Source organism: Dipodomys spectabilis, unplaced genomic scaffold (genome assembly GCF_019054845.1).
Source record: "Dipodomys spectabilis isolate Male_0828 unplaced genomic scaffold, ASM1905484v1 ptg000267l, whole genome shotgun sequence".
NCBI lineage: Eukaryota > Metazoa > Chordata > Mammalia > Rodentia > Heteromyidae > Dipodomys > Dipodomys spectabilis.
This window is the reverse complement of record NW_024870944.1, coordinates 1,731,048-1,736,810: the sequence shown is the minus strand read 5'-3', so window position 1 is coordinate 1,736,810 and position 5,763 is coordinate 1,731,048.

Genomic DNA, 5,763 nt, shown 5'->3' with positions numbered 1-5,763 from the left:
TTATCGGTTTAAACTTGTGGTAGTAGACCCAAGGTGGCAAAGCATTGAAGAAAATGTGTTTGTGAATGTCTAGGTTTTTTCTCCTCTATGTGCTGTGGCCCAACATGTTCATGAATAGGTATTTATTGAAACAAAAATATATTTAAGCTTACCAAAGGCTGGGAAATGAGTAACATCAGTTTGCCAGAGGATGTTGGGTTTGAGACCTCTGGGATTTAACCCTGGTGGTTGTAAAGGGAGTACTTTTAAGAAGGGCTGGCATGTTTTGCAGGTATGTCCCATCCTTTGAAGTCCTTTACAGGAAACTGAGGGAATTTATGTTGAAGACCTCTCCCATTGATGTGGATTATCATGTAAATGGATGGCCTCTTGTAAAGTTAATGCTTGTGGGCCAGAAGGTAACTGGTCCACCTAATTATTGCCCATGGATAAAAATCCAGGAAGTTTTGAATGCCCTCTCAATGTTGAATATGAATAGGGTCTCCCTGTCCTTCTAATAGGCCCTTAAAGGTAACCTAGGGAATATGAGGGAGAAAGTTAATTACATATAGGCCATCAGAATACAAACTAAATGGTTTTTTAATGTCTTGAAGGACCATTATTACAATGAACATTTCTTTATATTGTGCCGACCCTTGACAAGGTTGAAATCTTTGTTGGCTCGGAGTCTTTTGTTGCTCATCAAAGGCTGCATAGGCAGAGCCTGCCTTACTTCTGTCAGTAAAAACATGCAGGGTGCCAGGAATAGGTGTAGGAGAAAATAGAGAAGGCATTTTGAGGGGAAGTCACCATAACATGACGGTCCATTTGGATGGCCTGAAATGGCAGTCAATATGGCTGAGAAAGCCCTCTAGGGAAAGAGCAAGATGAGCATTGGCTCGAGTGAGACACTCAACGTCTGCCATCCGAAAAAGAAAAACAATGGAGTGAGGGTCGAGGCTATATTTCTTTTGGGCTTGGGGCCTTCCCTTGATGATAGCATCGACAATTTGTTCTGCCTGAGAGTACACCCGAAGTGTGCCCCCCAGGGGAGTGTGAACCCACTCTAATGGCTCCCCCCTTTGAGTTAAAACTGCAGAAATCAATGTTTCACCCACAAACAACCAGAGGGAAATGGGCTCAAGAATAAAATATCTCTTCAGGGAAACTTCATCCAGGGCTTTTTGGAACTGTAAAAACATTGCCCAATAGCTGCTTGTAATTGTAACAACTTCTTGGGATGTCATGTCTTTTAGTAAGGCAAATAAGCACACAAGACAATCTTTAGGGATGAGAACCCATGGCAACAGCTAATTGATTTCCCCTAAAGACTTTGAAGTTGGGGTAGGGTCAGAGAGGCTGGAATATCCAGCAAAGATTTATGGGGGCTTACCTGAGACAAGGTAAGTTGGCATCCGAGCACTTTAAAAGGAGGTACTTTTGAATTTTTTTGAGGGCTATAGTAAAACCTCCCTTTTTTTAATATGACAAGAGCCTGGGCCAGAAGGCCCTCCAGGTAGCCCGGGACTTGGTGCCCCAGAATTATATCATCCATGTAGGCATAGGCAAGGGAGGTATCTGAACCCAGCACAGGCCCTAAAAGTGTGGCCAAGTATTGTTGGCAAAAGGCCGGGCTATTGGCCATACCCTGTTGCAACACTATCCATTTGAACCTCCAATCAGGTTGTGAAAAATTAAGAGAAGTGATGAAGAAGGCAAACTTCTTGCAGTCATCCAGTTGCAGTGGGATAGAAAAAAAAAAATCTTTAATATCAATCACAACCAAGACATATTCTGAAGGTATAGCAGGAGTCCAGGGCATAGTTCATAGGGGCGTTCCTACAAGTTCGATCTTTTCATTTACCTTACATAGATCTTGGAGCATGTGCCAGGCCCTGGATGCTTTTTGGATAACAAATACGGGTATTCCAAAGACCCATAGAAGGGTGTATGTGCCCAAGGTTTATCCGTTCCTCCACCAAAAGGTGGAGGGCCACAAGTTTAGGTTTTGTCAATGGCCACTGCTCCACCCAAATAGGGATTCCTGGCTTCCACCTGATGGGAGGTACTTGGGGGGGGCAGTGGCCTTTAGGATTGGGGGTGCACCCGAGTGGGTACCATATGTTCCTCTCTATAATTATGAAAGTTAAAAAATCTTTTTCCTTAAGTCCCTCTAGATCCCATTTAAGATTTTGTGCTTCTTCTCCATTCAGGATATCATCATAGAATGCTCGATGGTCTGTAGTGACCATAGCATCCATTTGTCCTAGCATGACTTGCCCTAGTAAATTGGCGGTGAGTATTTTTGCCACTAAAGGGTATATCTTTCCCTGCTCTCTATCTGGGCTAGTCCAATTCATAAGGGCGACCATCTCTTTGGACTGGAAGTTGTCCCCTACCCCCAATATTGGGACCCGGGTGCAAGCTTCCAGTCTAAGGGCACTTCCTCCTCCCTGAGTATGGTTCTGTCTGACCCCCAAGTCAATTAGGAGGTGAAACCGCTTCTTGCCTATAAAAATACTCATTTTAGGGCTGAGTCTTTTTACCAGGGGGACAGTCTAATGGGCCTAAGTTGTGTTGCCATGAGGCTGCCTGGGCCTTACAGCAGAAGGGGTTCCTCCTTGAATTAACGGGGCTGGAGGATGCCCCTCCTCTAGTGTAAAGGCTTCCCATCTAAATCAAATTTGGATCGACAATCCTTTTCCCATGGTACCCCTTCCTGCACCTGGGGCAGGGTGTAGGGGGCAGTTTGGAAACCCTGGGCTGGTTGGCGGGGGATGGCTGTGAACAGTCCCTCTTAAAGTGCCCCTCTTGCCCACATTTAAAAGAAGTCCCTCTCCCCAATTGTCTTTGGGTTCCTTGGCCCTGGGCTGCCAGCACCTGGGTGATAGCTTCAGTCATTACAGATATCTGAGCCTGTAAAACCAAAGCTAGTGATTGCGACTGGTACTGTTGCATTCCCACATCTTGTGAGGCCACCTCCAATCTGCTCAGGGAACTCTCTCTCAATCCAGGGCAGGCCATGCTGTGGTCTGCATTCATCCCTTCCCAAACAATTAGCTTTACAAATTGATTCCTGAGGTCCCTTGCTGGCAGCTTATGATGAACACTCTGTTGGACACGGTCTATAAAATGACATAGAGGCTCACCCGGCATTTGTCCCACTCCTGCTAAGGGGATTCAGTGGGCCCTTCATCTAGTTTGTACCATGTGGCAAGTCCTGCCTGCCTCACCTGGTCACAGTACATGCCAGGTATTGCAGCCTTTTGGACACCAGTGGAGTACCTTCCCCTGTTCCTGTTAACATGGTGTAAGTAATAGGTATTTCAGGTTGAGCTTGCCGATTATTTTCTGCCTTAAAGAAGGCACACCACTTGATAAACTGAGAACTGGTGAGGACAGATTTGGCCACATCCAGCCAGTCCTTAGGGACACATGTGTGATAAGCAATGTCCTGTAATATGGTCTGGGCCCAAGGAGAGTTCAGGGCATCCTCCACCATTGCCTTGTGGAGCTCTTTAAGATACTTAGCTTCCCATGGATACAATTCCAAGGGTCTGTTAGCTCCTGGTACCAGATTGACCAGATACTCTTTGGGAAGCAAATCCTCTGGCTCAGGATCCAGCCTCCCCAGTGGCCCTTCCTTTACAGGGTAGGCCTCCACATAGGTTACTTTCCTTGCCCTCGGCCCCTCTGTGGAAGTTAGGTCATAGGGATACCGGTCTCACAGGTCCCTCCGTAGGGCTTGTCCCTTCCCCAATTTCAGAGGCATAAGGTAGGGGCCTAGGACTCTCAGGGGCACCCGTGTCAGGGGAGGGGGGTAACCTTCACCCTCGTGTTAACTTCCACTGAGTGTGCTTCTGTCTGATCAGTGCATTCTCAGTCGAATTTGACCATTCCTTTTCTTCTTCACTTCCCAAGTCCTCCTTCTGTGAGAGAGAATTACCCATACTTAATTGTTTCACTTACCCTGAGAGACAACTTAGCCTCAAGCAGTATATTTTCCTTTCATGCCCAATATTGAGCACCAGATGTTGGGTCTTCATACATCCCATGGAAGATGGGCGGGCTGCTAGAAAAGCTACGTGTGCCGCTTGCCTGTTCCCCAGCTTCCCTTAGGTTCAGACACAGTCAGATACAGCAGGGAGTCAAGTCAAGCAGGAACTCATTTATTACCACACAGCAAGCACTTTTTAAAACAAAAAAAACATGTGGCATGGAAGGGGAGGAAAAAGAATCAACCAATCATTGTAGAGGTTATCCTATCATGCACCTAAGCTTTCTATACTTTCCCTGCTGTCCACGAGCTGTTTATACACTGATGTCACTATGCCTGATAGTGGTATCCAGTCAGATTTTAACATAAACAACTCAGACTCTGCCCACTCAACTTCTTCTCAGCGCCATCTTTTCTGCCCATGTGCCCCACACAGAAGGCCTTGAATATGCCATGGAAAGAAGACTTAGAAGCCAAATCTGATCTTGGAGTTATAGATCCACCAACTCAGAGGCAATGTATTTACAGTGTTAATGCCAAACAATATGTGGTAGTTTATTATTAAAATTACTAGCAAATATGGGGAATGTATAAAACCTGAAAAGTCATTGAATCTTGGGGTCCATGATTCGTCTTTATAATCCTAGTGATTAAGAATGATGAGACTTGGGGGATAATGGTTTTCAGGCTGGTAGGAAGTTCATGAGGTTCTATCTCCAATTAACTACAAAAATTTCTGGGCTGGAGGCATGGTTCAAATGGTAGACTGACTACAGTTAGCAAAGAAACTGAGAGCATGGGGTATGTTCAAGCCTTAAACTGGGAGAAAAAAAAAGGTCCTTAGGAGAATATCATGAGAAGCAGAATTATGAATAGGAAAGCAGAAACAACAGAAATAAACTTAGTGATATAGACAAAGCTTCCCAATGTGAAATATGGCACAAACTAATATTTACGGTTTTCCTTCCTATACAGTAAAAATAAATGGTATTTTTACTTGACGAAACTAAAATGTAAAACTGTATAGAATAAATAATCACATTACGTTATGTTTCCGTATTTTAACATGTTTTCCTACAAATTTCGAGAAGAGTGTAGCTTTGGAATATCAATACGTGTTGCATTTTAATATAGGAGTACATATCCTTGCAAGTGTTGTCTAAAATTTATCTTCACTGAAATGATTGCCATTGATATCTTTCTCAAGATTCCAAATGTTTATACTTTCAGTTGACCTTCCACAAAACTCATACCCCAAACATGATTTTTTAGTTTGTTCATGCAATCATAGGAACATAATTATATGTCTGAAAATGTTAATTACCTTTATCTGCTGTCATTAATTTAGTATAATTAATACAATTAAGTAAATACCCTGAGGGAAATAAGATACTTCCTTCTAAATATAGATTTGCAGGCACACACACACACGCGCACACACACACACACACACACACACACACACACTAAGCACTAAGCACTCTGACTCAGGTTAGGTTTCTGACATTGGGTATCAGACAATGATGTAAAAATCAAACTTTCTTGCCTAGACATAAAATATATTCATAAGTCCACACATAAAAAACACCAGATCATTCAAAATAATGAGAATATTTAACAGATCCAACCAGCTCTTGAGCCATCTACTCCCTGATTTCATTCATTTGTGATGACACACTTTTCATATCATATTTAAAAATCTTTTTGAGTCTTTCTGATTAGCAGAATAGCATATGCTATCATATAATACCAAATGTAGGTAAAATTACTTGTCCCTAGGTAATCTC